This window comes from Hydractinia symbiolongicarpus, chromosome 9, assembly GCF_029227915.1.
Source record: "Hydractinia symbiolongicarpus strain clone_291-10 chromosome 9, HSymV2.1, whole genome shotgun sequence".
In the NCBI taxonomy this organism is placed as follows: Eukaryota; Metazoa; Cnidaria; class Hydrozoa; order Anthoathecata; family Hydractiniidae; genus Hydractinia; species Hydractinia symbiolongicarpus.
Window position 1 is genome coordinate 8,283,588 of NC_079883.1, and position 17,854 is coordinate 8,301,441.

At 40.5% G+C, this 17,854-nt stretch overlaps 9 non-coding genes and 1 pseudogene across 9 annotated transcripts; 7 read left to right on the forward strand and 3 right to left on the reverse strand.

Annotated features, from left to right (window-relative positions):
- Positions 1-174: 174 nt before the first annotated feature.
- On the forward strand, positions 175-366 carry LOC130660731 (U2 spliceosomal RNA). The gene has a single exon (XR_008987928.1). It is a non-coding gene; the product is annotated as a U2 spliceosomal RNA (small nuclear RNA).
- Positions 367-551: 185 nt separating this feature from the next.
- On the forward strand, positions 552-716 carry LOC130659673 (U1 spliceosomal RNA). Its single transcript, XR_008986878.1, has one exon. It is a non-coding gene; the product is annotated as a U1 spliceosomal RNA (small nuclear RNA).
- A 328-nt stretch (positions 717-1,044) lies between these two features.
- On the reverse strand, positions 1,045-1,163 carry LOC130660213 (5S ribosomal RNA). The gene has a single exon (XR_008987413.1). It is a non-coding gene; the product is annotated as a 5S ribosomal RNA (ribosomal RNA).
- A 4,863-nt stretch (positions 1,164-6,026) lies between these two features.
- LOC130660732 (U2 spliceosomal RNA) lies at positions 6,027-6,218 on the forward strand. Its single transcript, XR_008987929.1, has one exon. It is a non-coding gene; the product is annotated as a U2 spliceosomal RNA (small nuclear RNA).
- Positions 6,219-6,403: 185 nt separating this feature from the next.
- On the forward strand, positions 6,404-6,568 carry LOC130659674 (U1 spliceosomal RNA). Its single transcript, XR_008986879.1, has one exon. It is a non-coding gene; the product is annotated as a U1 spliceosomal RNA (small nuclear RNA).
- A 328-nt stretch (positions 6,569-6,896) lies between these two features.
- Positions 6,897-7,015, reverse strand: LOC130660225 (5S ribosomal RNA). The gene has a single exon (XR_008987425.1). It is a non-coding gene; the product is annotated as a 5S ribosomal RNA (ribosomal RNA).
- A 4,863-nt stretch (positions 7,016-11,878) lies between these two features.
- LOC130660733 (U2 spliceosomal RNA) lies at positions 11,879-12,070 on the forward strand. Its single transcript, XR_008987930.1, has one exon. It is a non-coding gene; the product is annotated as a U2 spliceosomal RNA (small nuclear RNA).
- A 185-nt stretch (positions 12,071-12,255) lies between these two features.
- Positions 12,256-12,420, forward strand: LOC130659675 (U1 spliceosomal RNA). The gene has a single exon (XR_008986880.1). It is a non-coding gene; the product is annotated as a U1 spliceosomal RNA (small nuclear RNA).
- A 328-nt stretch (positions 12,421-12,748) lies between these two features.
- LOC130660237 (5S ribosomal RNA) lies at positions 12,749-12,867 on the reverse strand. The gene has a single exon (XR_008987438.1). It is a non-coding gene; the product is annotated as a 5S ribosomal RNA (ribosomal RNA).
- Positions 12,868-17,728: 4,861 nt separating this feature from the next.
- Positions 17,729-17,846, forward strand: LOC130661532 (U2 spliceosomal RNA; annotated as a pseudogene).
- Positions 17,847-17,854: the final 8 nt, after the last annotated feature.

Consider the following 17,854-nt stretch of genomic DNA (forward strand, 5'->3'; position numbering starts at 1 on the left):
CCATCCACTCGCTACAGTCGCTCTCCATCCTACGGCTAAATCAACAGCCGTGATTTTTACTATGTCGCCGTCCATCCGTACGCGGTGACAGTTGTAAGCTTTACAGTAACGTGACATGCTCCACAAGCAGTTACGGTGTGTGGACGATGCCTATCATGGCAACGCTTGTTCTTTATCGCTTCTCGGCCTAATGGCTAAGATCAAGTGTAGTATCTGTTCTTATCAGTTTAATATCTGGTAGGCCATTCTCTGAATGGTCAGTATATTAATCTGATTTTTGGCCTTGGGTCATGGAGGTGGATTCATTCACGCCGTGACCACGGGTTGCCTTGGTGTTGCACTATTACCGATGGCGGCCCACATAAGCAATAAAAGAATAATAGCAGTCCTCTTTCCGACGGCACTCTGCATAGTCTACGGCGGGAACAAAACGCGTACACTGGGGGAGAATACAGCCTATGCCCCGCGACACGGCAGTTTATAACACACTCAAGCCACAAGCATTAACAAACTTTGAAGGGTACCCTCATGCTACGGTGCAGTTCCAACTCATACTTACCTGACGGGGAAGTAAAGACTGATCAATGAGGGTTTTCTTCCAGAGTGAGGCTCTTGCATTGCACTACGCTTGGGCTGACCTCTGCGATTACTGCAAACGTCAGTAACTCGACCGTACAATTTCTGGTAGTGGGGGCCTGCGTCCGCGCTCGCCCCCTCCTTAAGTCAAAATGAATGAGCTTAGAAAAGTTGCGCGGCCAAATGTCGGTGGTGACTTAAACGCTAAGGTAAAACCTCGCTTGGCTGTTACGAAACGTGATTGCGATATAAGTCCTCGGAAGGCGGCGGAATTTTATTTTATTTGCCATTCCGTCAGGGTTATTGGATGATCGGCAATAGATCGAGTTTGTATGCATTTGAAAGCTCTTTTTTCTCGTACTATCACCTGAAAATGTCGTAGGAAAATGTCATAGGAAACACTTTCAACAACCGCCACGTTCCTTAATTGTTATAACAAGAAATATATCACAGCAAATGAAAATGAAAAGCCTACGACACCGGGAGTTCCCAGGCGGTCCCCCATCCAAGTACTATCCCGGCCCGACGATGCTTAACTTCCGTGATCAGACGAGAACGGGTGTGTTCATCGTGGTATGGCCGTAGACATTAGTAGGTGCAAATACGTGCAATTTATTTTGACGTTGTGATCAAATTTTTTTATTTAATTTCTTTGAGTTACTTAGGACAAGGCGTATGCATGGATTATCTATTAGACTTTAAGGTTATAGTTTTGTGAAAAAAACAATGTTTTTTTAAAGATGTGTGGCTATAAAAATAGCCGTTGTTTTCTGAGTGTAGCGGTTTACTTCTTCTGTCCTTTGTCGTTCTTCTTTGGGAGTAAGACAGCTTGAATGTTTGGCAAAACACCACCAGCTGCAATGGTTACACCGCTCAAAAGTTTGTTTAATTCTTCATCATTACGAACAGCCAATTGTAAATGTCTTGGAATAATCCTAGCTTTTTTGTTGTCTCTTGCTGCGTTACCAGCCAACTCCAATATCTCAGCAGATAAATATTCCAAGACGGCTGCTAAGTAAACTGGTGCTCCAGATCCAATTCGGTTAGCATAGTGCCCTCTACGAAGGAATCTATGCACTCTACCGACTGGAAATTGAAGTCCAGCTCTTGAGGATCTTGTCTTGGCTTTAGCCTTAGCTTTTCCACCTTTTCCACGTCCAGACATAACTGCGATTTGATTTGTAAGTTAATACAAAAACGTACGAATATTTAACGTAAGTGTTAACGAAATAAACTTTACTCGTTTTTTCATCATAAAAATAGGATCGAAATCATGTTTTTTTAACCAATCATAATTAAGTATTAAACAAAAGATTTTTTTTTTAACCAATTAAATTGCGTATCGGCGTTTTCGGATCGAATTCGATCCGATTTTTTTACTTATAAACAAAAAGTTTTGACTTGCAGTTTAATGCTTTTTTACAAGTTAAGTAGCAAAAATTTTTAACCATGTCTGACGCAGCAGCTAAAGGAGGAAAACAGGCACCTAAAGTAGCCAAGAAAGGTGAAAAAAGAGCCGGCAAAAAAGGAGGAAAGATTGGTGGAACTGGTGAAAAGAAACGCAAGAGAAAGAGAAAGGAAAGTTATGCTATTTACATCTACAATGTTTTGAAACAAGTTCACCCAGATGTCGGAGTTTCAAGCAAAGCTATGAGCATCATGAACTCATTTGTCAACGACATCTTTGAGCGCATTGCTTCCGAAGCTTCGCGTTTGGCTCTTCAAAACAAAAAGTCGACCATCTCTTCTCGTGAAATTCAAACCGCAGTACGTCTTCTCTTGCCTGGAGAACTTGCAAAACACGCAGTCAGTGAAGGAACAAAAGCCGTCACAAAATACACAAGCAGCAAGTAAACCAACGTCTACCAAACACAAACGGTCTTTTTTAAGACCACACATCTTTAAAAAAACATTTACTTGGCGTCACTACAAGTTAACCGAAGTTAATAAAACTTCTAAATAATGTGCTTAAGAACACTAGCCTACATTTAAAATACTTCCCCATGTGTGTGTGGATTAGCTTCACTTTTCATACGTATTATTAGCTGTACTTGCAGAAAAGACAAGTACATTGATCCATGTTATTGCTTACATTTAACTTAACCCAGCTTTTCACGGAAACACTCCCAGGCAAATTAACCCTACAAAGTATTTCTAAATTTTTTTTGTGTCATATATGACATAGTATCGTATAGCAATAAATGTAACTGTGACAAGACTTTACACATTGTGTAATTTGGAAGCGTGCACAAAGTAATGTTTTAAAAGATTTGTGGCTATAAAAATAGCCGTTTTTGTTGAGCAATGACAACGCTTAACCTCCGAATCCGTAAAGAGTTCTTCCTTGACGTTTTAAGGCATAAACAACATCCATAGCGGTAACGGTCTTGCGTTTAGCGTGCTCTGTGTAGGTTACAGCATCACGAATAACATTCTCTAAGAAAACCTTCAGTACACCTCTGGTTTCCTCATAGATAAGGCCAGAGATACGTTTGACACCACCTCGTCGAGCAAGACGCCGAATAGCAGGTTTTGTGATTCCCTGAATGTTATCACGAAGAATTTTTCGGTGACGTTTAGCACCTCCTTTTCCCAATCCTTTACCTCCTTTTCCGCGTCCAGACATATTGATATAGTTGCGTACAGAACGAGTACAAAAACAACGTTTGAGTTAACAGAATTCAGACAGCTTTAAAAAGAGGCCATAAAATTACCTACTGCTCGTGGAAACACCCTAATTAACCAATAGAGTTGCGTCATTACAAAATGTTCCGAACATTTTGTACATTTTTTTAAGTAAAACTGTAGTTTTTTTAAAAATTCGTGGTCTTAATGTTTCAGTAAGGCAATAAATTTGGCATCGTTGGAATTCGCCAAACCTTCTGCTACTTACTAAAAAAAAAAAAAGTCAAAAGCTTTTGTGTATCAGAAGATACAGCCGTTTTCCCGTAGCCAAAAAACACAGATTTTATAAAAATGTTAAAGTAATGAGCGTAATGTCATTATGCAGCCAATCAGAAATTACTTTCTTAGCACCAATCAAATGGTTTGTTTTGAACCTTAGCTGTCAATCAATATGAGAAATAAAACTTTGGCGCGATAGTGCATTTTAGACCGTCTTGTGTATCCGTACTACATCGACTTCTTAAAATATGGCTCGTACAAAGCAAACTGCACGTAAATCTACTGGAGGAAAGGCTCCACGAAAACAACTCGCCACTAAAGCTGCGAGGAAAAGCGCACCAGCTACTGGAGGAGTGAAAAAACCACATCGTTACAGACCTGGTACAGTTGCTCTCAGAGAAATCAGAAGATACCAGAAGTCAACCGAGCTCTTGATCCGCAAGTTGCCTTTCCAGCGTCTTGTGCGAGAAATTGCTCAGGACTTCAAAACAGATCTGCGATTCCAGAGCACAGCCGTTATGGCTCTGCAAGAGGCTTCTGAAGCGTACCTTGTTGGCTTGTTCGAGGATACTAACTTGTGTGCCATTCACGCAAAACGAGTTACAATCATGCCTAAAGACATCCAGTTGGCAAGAAGAATTCGTGGGGAACGTGCCTAAGCATCTTACCAAACAAAAAACGGCTATTTTTATAGCCACACATCCATAAAAAATATTACGGCTAGCTTTTTATATCAAACTTTGTCCTGCTTTCTGTTTAAATTTTATGCTACATAAAAATTTTATGCTACATAAAGTTTGACAATGTTAAAAATATGAAGGGCAAGAAAAGTAAAAGCAAGAAAATAAGAAATTTAAAAACGAAAATACTTAAACTTAGGGAATCTAATCTTAAATTTACTCTTTTTTAACTGTTTAAGTGACTTAAACAAGTTTAACTTTGTACCAAGATAATGTTTTTTTGTAAATGTGTGGCTATAAAAATAGCCGTTTGTTAATGTAATAGCCAGATACACACAAATTATTTTTTTGCGGTCTTCTTTGCTGCCTTTTTGGGAGTCTTTTTGACCTTCTTTGCTGCAGGTTTTTTAGCAACAGGCTTCTTTGTGGGTTTCTTAGCTGCTGGTTTCTTAGCCGAGGCTTTCTTTGTGGCAGGCTTCTTTGCTGCTTTCTTTGGCGTGCTCTTCTTTGCTGGCTTCTTTTTTGGTGTACTTTTCTTTGCAGTAGGCTTCTTTGCCGTTGGCTTTTTTGCTGCGGCCTTTTTCTTAGGTTTTTCTTTTTTTACCTGACCTAGCTTGAATGATCCAGAAGCACCAGTGCCTTTAGTTTGAATCAAATCGCCTGATGTTACTCCTCGTTTAAGAGCCATTTTCAGATGATGATCTGAGTTTTCAGCAACTTTGTAATTTGCATGAATATATTTTGTAATAGCTTGGCGAGATGAACCACCGCGTTCCTTTAGGGTAGCGATAGCAGCCTTGATCATGTCCACATATTTAGGGTGATCAGCTGTCTTCTTTGCAGCAGGTTTCTTCTTGGGTGCGATTTTCTTTGGAGAAGCTGCTTCACTCATTTTTAATGTTTTCTTACAACAATCCAACGATAAACGATGCTTGTTATCACAGTAGAAGTATACTAAACATTACCGTGTAAATGAGATATAATTTAAGACGGTGCGAAGTATGCGGACGTAAAAGTACCACTCCCGGGAATTGATTTGGCGCGAAAACAGAAATGTGTGTTTCTGTACATCGTATAATGTCCGTTTTGGGTGCCGCGACTATGCGAAAGCATGTTAATTTTTATTTGTAGTACGACGCAATAGTCTGCAAGAGAAGCTGCTGGAGTTTGAGGTCTTCAGCATTACATCTAGTCTGTTAATTTGGGCTTCTTCCGCGCTCGTGTTAGGATTTTCATAAAGCGTTCTTTGGTTTGCGTTGCGTATGTCGGCCTACATCATCGACACGGCCTGTTTCCGGCTATTAGGAGCAATTCATATATTGGGCACTGCGTTTCGACTTTTTTATTAGACCACAGTAAAAAAATTCACTCACAGAAGTCCCTTTCTTTCATGGCTACAAACACGAAGAATTCTGTCGTAAGTAAAACGAATGCGCAAGCCAAAATGACGATGGGGCGAAGTCATAAGCATGGCCCTGTGGCCCAATGGATAAGGCATCTGACTACGAATCAGGGGATTCCAGGTTCGACTCCTGGCAGGGTCGCACTGTCGCATTTCGGCTGCATGGTCTACTGTGTAACGCGCGCGCACGTTCTGGCGTAATGCGTTGATAAACGGAATGTACGCAGACATATTGGAAAGTAATATCACGCACTTAGTATCGTCGCCTTTGTTAGCATTCATGTAAGTTACCATCCACTCGCTACAGTCGCTCTCCATCCTACGGCTAAATCAACAGCCGTGATTTTTACTATGTCGCCGTCCATCCGTACGCGGTGACAGTTGTAAGCTTTACAGTAACGTGACATGCTCCACAAGCAGTTACGGTGTGTGGACGATGCCTATCATGGCAACGCTTGTTCTTTATCGCTTCTCGGCCTAATGGCTAAGATCAAGTGTAGTATCTGTTCTTATCAGTTTAATATCTGGTAGGCCATTCTCTGAATGGTCAGTATATTAATCTGATTTTTGGCCTTGGGTCATGGAGGTGGATTCATTCACGCCGTGACCACGGGTTGCCTTGGTGTTGCACTATTACCGATGGCGGCCCACATAAGCAATAAAAGAATAATAGCAGTCCTCTTTCCGACGGCACTCTGCATAGTCTACGGCGGGAACAAAACGCGTACACTGGGGGAGAATACAGCCTATGCCCCGCGACACGGCAGTTTATAACACACTCAAGCCACAAGCATTAACAAACTTTGAAGGGTACCCTCATGCTACGGTGCAGTTCCAACTCATACTTACCTGACGGGGAAGTAAAGACTGATCAATGAGGGTTTTCTTCCAGAGTGAGGCTCTTGCATTGCACTACGCTTGGGCTGACCTCTGCGATTACTGCAAACGTCAGTAACTCGACCGTACAATTTCTGGTAGTGGGGGCCTGCGTCCGCGCTCGCCCCCTCCTTAAGTCAAAATGAATGAGCTTAGAAAAGTTGCGCGGCCAAATGTCGGTGGTGACTTAAACGCTAAGGTAAAACCTCGCTTGGCTGTTACGAAACGTGATTGCGATATAAGTCCTCGGAAGGCGGCGGAATTTTATTTTATTTGCCATTCCGTCAGGGTTATTGGATGATCGGCAATAGATCGAGTTTGTATGCATTTGAAAGCTCTTTTTTCTCGTACTATCACCTGAAAATGTCGTAGGAAAATGTCATAGGAAACACTTTCAACAACCGCCACGTTCCTTAATTGTTATAACAAGAAATATATCACAGCAAATGAAAATGAAAAGCCTACGACACCGGGAGTTCCCAGGCGGTCCCCCATCCAAGTACTATCCCGGCCCGACGATGCTTAACTTCCGTGATCAGACGAGAACGGGTGTGTTCATCGTGGTATGGCCGTAGACATTAGTAGGTGCAAATACGTGCAATTTATTTTGACGTTGTGATCAAATTTTTTTATTTAATTTCTTTGAGTTACTTAGGACAAGGCGTATGCATGGATTATCTATTAGACTTTAAGGTTATAGTTTTGTGAAAAAAACAATGTTTTTTTAAAGATGTGTGGCTATAAAAATAGCCGTTGTTTTCTGAGTGTAGCGGTTTACTTCTTCTGTCCTTTGTCGTTCTTCTTTGGGAGTAAGACAGCTTGAATGTTTGGCAAAACACCACCAGCTGCAATGGTTACACCGCTCAAAAGTTTGTTTAATTCTTCATCATTACGAACAGCCAATTGTAAATGTCTTGGAATAATCCTAGCTTTTTTGTTGTCTCTTGCTGCGTTACCAGCCAACTCCAATATCTCAGCAGATAAATATTCCAAGACGGCTGCTAAGTAAACTGGTGCTCCAGATCCAATTCGGTTAGCATAGTGCCCTCTACGAAGGAATCTATGCACTCTACCGACTGGAAATTGAAGTCCAGCTCTTGAGGATCTTGTCTTGGCTTTAGCCTTAGCTTTTCCACCTTTTCCACGTCCAGACATAACTGCGATTTGATTTGTAAGTTAATACAAAAACGTACGAATATTTAACGTAAGTGTTAACGAAATAAACTTTACTCGTTTTTTCATCATAAAAATAGGATCGAAATCATGTTTTTTTAACCAATCATAATTAAGTATTAAACAAAAGATTTTTTTTTTAACCAATTAAATTGCGTATCGGCGTTTTCGGATCGAATTCGATCCGATTTTTTTACTTATAAACAAAAAGTTTTGACTTGCAGTTTAATGCTTATTTACAAGTTAAGTAGCAAAAATTTTTAACCATGTCTGACGCAGCAGCTAAAGGAGGAAAACAGGCACCTAAAGTAGCCAAGAAAGGTGAAAAAAGAGCCGGCAAAAAAGGAGGAAAGATTGGTGGAACTGGTGAAAAGAAACGCAAGAGAAAGAGAAAGGAAAGTTATGCTATTTACATCTACAATGTTTTGAAACAAGTTCACCCAGATGTCGGAGTTTCAAGCAAAGCTATGAGCATCATGAACTCATTTGTCAACGACATCTTTGAGCGCATTGCTTCCGAAGCTTCGCGTTTGGCTCTTCAAAACAAAAAGTCGACCATCTCTTCTCGTGAAATTCAAACCGCAGTACGTCTTCTCTTGCCTGGAGAACTTGCAAAACACGCAGTCAGTGAAGGAACAAAAGCCGTCACAAAATACACAAGCAGCAAGTAAACCAACGTCTACCAAACACAAACGGTCTTTTTTAAGACCACACATCTTTAAAAAAACATTTACTTGGCGTCACTACAAGTTAACCGAAGTTAATAAAACTTCTAAATAATGTGCTTAAGAACACTAGCCTACATTTAAAATACTTCCCCATGTGTGTGTGGATTAGCTTCACTTTTCATACGTATTATTAGCTGTACTTGCAGAAAAGACAAGTACATTGATCCATGTTATTGCTTACATTTAACTTAACCCAGCTTTTCACGGAAACACTCCCAGGCAAATTAACCCTACAAAGTATTTCTAAATTTTTTTTGTGTCATATATGACATAGTATCGTATAGCAATAAATGTAACTGTGACAAGACTTTACACATTGTGTAATTTGGAAGCGTGCACAAAGTAATGTTTTAAAAGATTTGTGGCTATAAAAATAGCCGTTTTTGTTGAGCAATGACAACGCTTAACCTCCGAATCCGTAAAGAGTTCTTCCTTGACGTTTTAAGGCATAAACAACATCCATAGCGGTAACGGTCTTGCGTTTAGCGTGCTCTGTGTAGGTTACAGCATCACGAATAACATTCTCTAAGAAAACCTTCAGTACACCTCTGGTTTCCTCATAGATAAGGCCAGAGATACGTTTGACACCACCTCGTCGAGCAAGACGCCGAATAGCAGGTTTTGTGATTCCCTGAATGTTATCACGAAGAATTTTTCGGTGACGTTTAGCACCTCCTTTTCCCAATCCTTTACCTCCTTTTCCGCGTCCAGACATATTGATATAGTTGCGTACAGAACGAGTACAAAAACAACGTTTGAGTTAACAGAATTCAGACAGCTTTAAAAAGAGGCCATAAAATTACCTACTGCTCGTGGAAACACCCTAATTAACCAATAGAGTTGCGTCATTACAAAATGTTCCGAACATTTTGTACATTTTTTTAAGTAAAACTGTAGTTTTTTTAAAAATTCGTGGTCTTAATGTTTCAGTAAGGCAATAAATTTGGCATCGTTGGAATTCGCCAAACCTTCTGCTACTTACTAAAAAAAAAAAAAGTCAAAAGCTTTTGTGTATCAGAAGATACAGCCGTTTTCCCGTAGCCAAAAAACACAGATTTTATAAAAATGTTAAAGTAATGAGCGTAATGTCATTATGCAGCCAATCAGAAATTACTTTCTTAGCACCAATCAAATGGTTTGTTTTGAACCTTAGCTGTCAATCAATATGAGAAATAAAACTTTGGCGCGATAGTGCATTTTAGACCGTCTTGTGTATCCGTACTACATCGACTTCTTAAAATATGGCTCGTACAAAGCAAACTGCACGTAAATCTACTGGAGGAAAGGCTCCACGAAAACAACTCGCCACTAAAGCTGCGAGGAAAAGCGCACCAGCTACTGGAGGAGTGAAAAAACCACATCGTTACAGACCTGGTACAGTTGCTCTCAGAGAAATCAGAAGATACCAGAAGTCAACCGAGCTCTTGATCCGCAAGTTGCCTTTCCAGCGTCTTGTGCGAGAAATTGCTCAGGACTTCAAAACAGATCTGCGATTCCAGAGCACAGCCGTTATGGCTCTGCAAGAGGCTTCTGAAGCGTACCTTGTTGGCTTGTTCGAGGATACTAACTTGTGTGCCATTCACGCAAAACGAGTTACAATCATGCCTAAAGACATCCAGTTGGCAAGAAGAATTCGTGGGGAACGTGCCTAAGCATCTTACCAAACAAAAAACGGCTATTTTTATAGCCACACATCCATAAAAAATATTACGGCTAGCTTTTTATATCAAACTTTGTCCTGCTTTCTGTTTAAATTTTATGCTACATAAAAATTTTATGCTACATAAAGTTTGACAATGTTAAAAATATGAAGGGCAAGAAAAGTAAAAGCAAGAAAATAAGAAATTTAAAAACGAAAATACTTAAACTTAGGGAATCTAATCTTAAATTTACTCTTTTTTAACTGTTTAAGTGACTTAAACAAGTTTAACTTTGTACCAAGATAATGTTTTTTTGTAAATGTGTGGCTATAAAAATAGCCGTTTGTTAATGTAATAGCCAGATACACACAAATTATTTTTTTGCGGTCTTCTTTGCTGCCTTTTTGGGAGTCTTTTTGACCTTCTTTGCTGCAGGTTTTTTAGCAACAGGCTTCTTTGTGGGTTTCTTAGCTGCTGGTTTCTTAGCCGAGGCTTTCTTTGTGGCAGGCTTCTTTGCTGCTTTCTTTGGCGTGCTCTTCTTTGCTGGCTTCTTTTTTGGTGTACTTTTCTTTGCAGTAGGCTTCTTTGCCGTTGGCTTTTTTGCTGCGGCCTTTTTCTTAGGTTTTTCTTTTTTTACCTGACCTAGCTTGAATGATCCAGAAGCACCAGTGCCTTTAGTTTGAATCAAATCGCCTGATGTTACTCCTCGTTTAAGAGCCATTTTCAGATGATGATCTGAGTTTTCAGCAACTTTGTAATTTGCATGAATATATTTTGTAATAGCTTGGCGAGATGAACCACCGCGTTCCTTTAGGGTAGCGATAGCAGCCTTGATCATGTCCACATATTTAGGGTGATCAGCTGTCTTCTTTGCAGCAGGTTTCTTCTTGGGTGCGATTTTCTTTGGAGAAGCTGCTTCACTCATTTTTAATGTTTTCTTACAACAATCCAACGATAAACGATGCTTGTTATCACAGTAGAAGTATACTAAACATTACCGTGTAAATGAGATATAATTTAAGACGGTGCGAAGTATGCGGACGTAAAAGTACCACTCCCGGGAATTGATTTGGCGCGAAAACAGAAATGTGTGTTTCTGTACATCGTATAATGTCCGTTTTGGGTGCCGCGACTATGCGAAAGCATGTTAATTTTTATTTGTAGTACGACGCAATAGTCTGCAAGAGAAGCTGCTGGAGTTTGAGGTCTTCAGCATTACATCTAGTCTGTTAATTTGGGCTTCTTCCGCGCTCGTGTTAGGATTTTCATAAAGCGTTCTTTGGTTTGCGTTGCGTATGTCGGCCTACATCATCGACACGGCCTGTTTCCGGCTATTAGGAGCAATTCATATATTGGGCACTGCGTTTCGACTTTTTTATTAGACCACAGTAAAAAAATTCACTCACAGAAGTCCCTTTCTTTCATGGCTACAAACACGAAGAATTCTGTCGTAAGTAAAACGAATGCGCAAGCCAAAATGACGATGGGGCGAAGTCATAAGCATGGCCCTGTGGCCCAATGGATAAGGCATCTGACTACGAATCAGGGGATTCCAGGTTCGACTCCTGGCAGGGTCGCACTGTCGCATTTCGGCTGCATGGTCTACTGTGTAACGCGCGCGCACGTTCTGGCGTAATGCGTTGATAAACGGAATGTACGCAGACATATTGGAAAGTAATATCACGCACTTAGTATCGTCGCCTTTGTTAGCATTCATGTAAGTTACCATCCACTCGCTACAGTCGCTCTCCATCCTACGGCTAAATCAACAGCCGTGATTTTTACTATGTCGCCGTCCATCCGTACGCGGTGACAGTTGTAAGCTTTACAGTAACGTGACATGCTCCACAAGCAGTTACGGTGTGTGGACGATGCCTATCATGGCAACGCTTGTTCTTTATCGCTTCTCGGCCTAATGGCTAAGATCAAGTGTAGTATCTGTTCTTATCAGTTTAATATCTGGTAGGCCATTCTCTGAATGGTCAGTATATTAATCTGATTTTTGGCCTTGGGTCATGGAGGTGGATTCATTCACGCCGTGACCACGGGTTGCCTTGGTGTTGCACTATTACCGATGGCGGCCCACATAAGCAATAAAAGAATAATAGCAGTCCTCTTTCCGACGGCACTCTGCATAGTCTACGGCGGGAACAAAACGCGTACACTGGGGGAGAATACAGCCTATGCCCCGCGACACGGCAGTTTATAACACACTCAAGCCACAAGCATTAACAAACTTTGAAGGGTACCCTCATGCTACGGTGCAGTTCCAACTCATACTTACCTGACGGGGAAGTAAAGACTGATCAATGAGGGTTTTCTTCCAGAGTGAGGCTCTTGCATTGCACTACGCTTGGGCTGACCTCTGCGATTACTGCAAACGTCAGTAACTCGACCGTACAATTTCTGGTAGTGGGGGCCTGCGTCCGCGCTCGCCCCCTCCTTAAGTCAAAATGAATGAGCTTAGAAAAGTTGCGCGGCCAAATGTCGGTGGTGACTTAAACGCTAAGGTAAAACCTCGCTTGGCTGTTACGAAACGTGATTGCGATATAAGTCCTCGGAAGGCGGCGGAATTTTATTTTATTTGCCATTCCGTCAGGGTTATTGGATGATCGGCAATAGATCGAGTTTGTATGCATTTGAAAGCTCTTTTTTCTCGTACTATCACCTGAAAATGTCGTAGGAAAATGTCATAGGAAACACTTTCAACAACCGCCACGTTCCTTAATTGTTATAACAAGAAATATATCACAGCAAATGAAAATGAAAAGCCTACGACACCGGGAGTTCCCAGGCGGTCCCCCATCCAAGTACTATCCCGGCCCGACGATGCTTAACTTCCGTGATCAGACGAGAACGGGTGTGTTCATCGTGGTATGGCCGTAGACATTAGTAGGTGCAAATACGTGCAATTTATTTTGACGTTGTGATCAAATTTTTTTATTTAATTTCTTTGAGTTACTTAGGACAAGGCGTATGCATGGATTATCTATTAGACTTTAAGGTTATAGTTTTGTGAAAAAAACAATGTTTTTTTAAAGATGTGTGGCTATAAAAATAGCCGTTGTTTTCTGAGTGTAGCGGTTTACTTCTTCTGTCCTTTGTCGTTCTTCTTTGGGAGTAAGACAGCTTGAATGTTTGGCAAAACACCACCAGCTGCAATGGTTACACCGCTCAAAAGTTTGTTTAATTCTTCATCATTACGAACAGCCAATTGTAAATGTCTTGGAATAATCCTAGCTTTTTTGTTGTCTCTTGCTGCGTTACCAGCCAACTCCAATATCTCAGCAGATAAATATTCCAAGACGGCTGCTAAGTAAACTGGTGCTCCAGATCCAATTCGGTTAGCATAGTGCCCTCTACGAAGGAATCTATGCACTCTACCGACTGGAAATTGAAGTCCAGCTCTTGAGGATCTTGTCTTGGCTTTAGCCTTAGCTTTTCCACCTTTTCCACGTCCAGACATAACTGCGATTTGATTTGTAAGTTAATACAAAAACGTACGAATATTTAACGTAAGTGTTAACGAAATAAACTTTACTCGTTTTTTCATCATAAAAATAGGATCGAAATCATGTTTTTTTAACCAATCATAATTAAGTATTAAACAAAAGATTTTTTTTTTAACCAATTAAATTGCGTATCGGCGTTTTCGGATCGAATTCGATCCGATTTTTTTACTTATAAACAAAAAGTTTTGACTTGCAGTTTAATGCTTATTTACAAGTTAAGTAGCAAAAATTTTTAACCATGTCTGACGCAGCAGCTAAAGGAGGAAAACAGGCACCTAAAGTAGCCAAGAAAGGTGAAAAAAGAGCCGGCAAAAAAGGAGGAAAGATTGGTGGAACTGGTGAAAAGAAACGCAAGAGAAAGAGAAAGGAAAGTTATGCTATTTACATCTACAATGTTTTGAAACAAGTTCACCCAGATGTCGGAGTTTCAAGCAAAGCTATGAGCATCATGAACTCATTTGTCAACGACATCTTTGAGCGCATTGCTTCCGAAGCTTCGCGTTTGGCTCTTCAAAACAAAAAGTCGACCATCTCTTCTCGTGAAATTCAAACCGCAGTACGTCTTCTCTTGCCTGGAGAACTTGCAAAACACGCAGTCAGTGAAGGAACAAAAGCCGTCACAAAATACACAAGCAGCAAGTAAACCAACGTCTACCAAACACAAACGGTCTTTTTTAAGACCACACATCTTTAAAAAAACATTTACTTGGCGTCACTACAAGTTAACCGAAGTTAATAAAACTTCTAAATAATGTGCTTAAGAACACTAGCCTACATTTAAAATACTTCCCCATGTGTGTGTGGATTAGCTTCACTTTTCATACGTATTATTAGCTGTACTTGCAGAAAAGACAAGTACATTGATCCATGTTATTGCTTACATTTAACTTAACCCAGCTTTTCACGGAAACACTCCCAGGCAAATTAACCCTACAAAGTATTTCTAAATTTTTTTTGTGTCATATATGACATAGTATCGTATAGCAATAAATGTAACTGTGACAAGACTTTACACATTGTGTAATTTGGAAGCGTGCACAAAGTAATGTTTTAAAAGATTTGTGGCTATAAAAATAGCCGTTTTTGTTGAGCAATGACAACGCTTAACCTCCGAATCCGTAAAGAGTTCTTCCTTGACGTTTTAAGGCATAAACAACATCCATAGCGGTAACGGTCTTGCGTTTAGCGTGCTCTGTGTAGGTTACAGCATCACGAATAACATTCTCTAAGAAAACCTTCAGTACACCTCTGGTTTCCTCATAGATAAGGCCAGAGATACGTTTGACACCACCTCGTCGAGCAAGACGCCGAATAGCAGGTTTTGTGATTCCCTGAATGTTATCACGAAGAATTTTTCGGTGACGTTTAGCACCTCCTTTTCCCAATCCTTTACCTCCTTTTCCGCGTCCAGACATATTGATATAGTTGCGTACAGAACGAGTACAAAAACAACGTTTGAGTTAACAGAATTCAGACAGCTTTAAAAAGAGGCCATAAAATTACCTACTGCTCGTGGAAACACCCTAATTAACCAATAGAGTTGCGTCATTACAAAATGTTCCGAACATTTTGTACATTTTTTTAAGTAAAACTGTAGTTTTTTTAAAAATTCGTGGTCTTAATGTTTCAGTAAGGCAATAAATTTGGCATCGTTGGAATTCGCCAAACCTTCTGCTACTTACTAAAAAAAAAAAAAGTCAAAAGCTTTTGTGTATCAGAAGATACAGCCGTTTTCCCGTAGCCAAAAAACACAGATTTTATAAAAATGTTAAAGTAATGAGCGTAATGTCATTATGCAGCCAATCAGAAATTACTTTCTTAGCACCAATCAAATGGTTTGTTTTGAACCTTAGCTGTCAATCAATATGAGAAATAAAACTTTGGCGCGATAGTGCATTTTAGACCGTCTTGTGTATCCGTACTACATCGACTTCTTAAAATATGGCTCGTACAAAGCAAACTGCACGTAAATCTACTGGAGGAAAGGCTCCACGAAAACAACTCGCCACTAAAGCTGCGAGGAAAAGCGCACCAGCTACTGGAGGAGTGAAAAAACCACATCGTTACAGACCTGGTACAGTTGCTCTCAGAGAAATCAGAAGATACCAGAAGTCAACCGAGCTCTTGATCCGCAAGTTGCCTTTCCAGCGTCTTGTGCGAGAAATTGCTCAGGACTTCAAAACAGATCTGCGATTCCAGAGCACAGCCGTTATGGCTCTGCAAGAGGCTTCTGAAGCGTACCTTGTTGGCTTGTTCGAGGATACTAACTTGTGTGCCATTCACGCAAAACGAGTTACAATCATGCCTAAAGACATCCAGTTGGCAAGAAGAATTCGTGGGGAACGTGCCTAAGCATCTTACCAAACAAAAAACGGCTATTTTTATAGCCACACATCCATAAAAAATATTACGGCTAGCTTTTTATATCAAACTTTGTCCTGCTTTCTGTTTAAATTTTATGCTACATAAAAATTTTATGCTACATAAAGTTTGACAATGTTAAAAATATGAAGGGCAAGAAAAGTAAAAGCAAGAAAATAAGAAATTTAAAAACGAAAATACTTAAACTTAGGGAATCTAATCTTAAATTTACTCTTTTTTAACTGTTTAAGTGACTTAAACAAGTTTAACTTTGTACCAAGATAATGTTTTTTTGTAAATGTGTGGCTATAAAAATAGCCGTTTGTTAATGTAATAGCCAGATACACACAAATTATTTTTTTGCGGTCTTCTTTGCTGCCTTTTTGGGAGTCTTTTTGACCTTCTTTGCTGCAGGTTTTTTAGCAACAGGCTTCTTTGTGGGTTTCTTAGCTGCTGGTTTCTTAGCCGAGGCTTTCTTTGTGGCAGGCTTCTTTGCTGCTTTCTTTGGCGTGCTCTTCTTTGCTGGCTTCTTTTTTGGTGTACTTTTCTTTGCAGTAGGCTTCTTTGCCGTTGGCTTTTTGCTGCGGCCTTTTTCTTAGGTTTTTCTTTTTTTACCTGACCTAGCTTGAATGATCCAGAAGCACCAGTGCCTTTAGTTTGAATCAAATCGCCTGATGTTACTCCTCGTTTAAGAGCCATTTTCAGATGATGATCTGAGTTTTCAGCAACTTTGTAATTTGCATGAATATATTTTGTAATAGCTTGGCGAGATGAACCACCGCGTTCCTTTAGGGTAGCGATAGCAGCCTTGATCATGTCCACATATTTAGGGTGATCAGCTGTCTTCTTTGCAGCAGGTTTCTTCTTGGGTGCGATTTTCTTTGGAGAAGCTGCTTCACTCATTTTTAATGTTTTCTTACAACAATCCAACGATAAACGATGCTTGTTATCACAGTAGAAGTATACTAAACATTACCGTGTAAATGAGATATAATTTAAGACGGTGCGAAGTATGCGGACGTAAAAGTACCACTCCGGGAATTGATTTGGCGCGAAAACAGAAATGTGTGTTTCTGTACATCGTATAATGTCCGTTTTGGGTGCCGCGACTATGCGAAAGCATGTTAATTTTTATTTGTAGTACGACGCAATAGTCTGCAAGAGAAGCTGCTGGAGTTTGAGGTCTTCAGCATTACATCTAGTCTGTTAATTTGGGCTTCTTCCGCGCTCGTGTTAGGATTTTCATAAAGCGTTCTTTGGTTTGCGTTGCGTATGTCGGCCTACATCATCGACACGGCCTGTTTCCGGCTATTAGGAGCAATTCATATATTGGGCACTGCGTTTCGACTTTTTTATTAGACCACAGTAAAAAAATTCACTCACAGAAGTCCCTTTCTTTCATGGCTACAAACACGAAGAATTCTGTCGTAAGTAAAACGAATGCGCAAGCCAAAATGACGATGGGGCGAAGTCATAAGCATGGCCCTGTGGCCCAATGGATAAGGCATCTGACTACGAATCAGGGGATTCCAGGTTCGACTCCTGGCAGGGTCGCACTGTCGCATTTCGGCTGCATGGTCTACTGTGTAACGCGCGCGCACGTTCTGGCGTAATGCGTTGATAAACGGAATGTACGCAGACATATTGGAAAGTAATATCACGCACTTAGTATCGTCGCCTTTGTTAGCATTCATGTAAGTTACCATCCACTCGCTACAGTCGCTCTCCATCCTACGGCTAAATCAACAGCCGTGATTTTTACTATGTCGCCGTCCATCCGTACGCGGTGACAGTTGTAAGCTTTACAGTAACGTGACATGCTCCACAAGCAGTTACGGTGTGTGGACGATGCCTATCATGGCAACGCTTGTTCTTTATCGCTTCTCGGCCTAATGGCTAAGATCAAGTGTAGTATCTGTTCTTATCAGTTTAATATCTGGTAGGCCATTCTCTGAATGGTCAGTATATTAATCTGATTTTTGGCCTTGGGTCATGGAGGTGG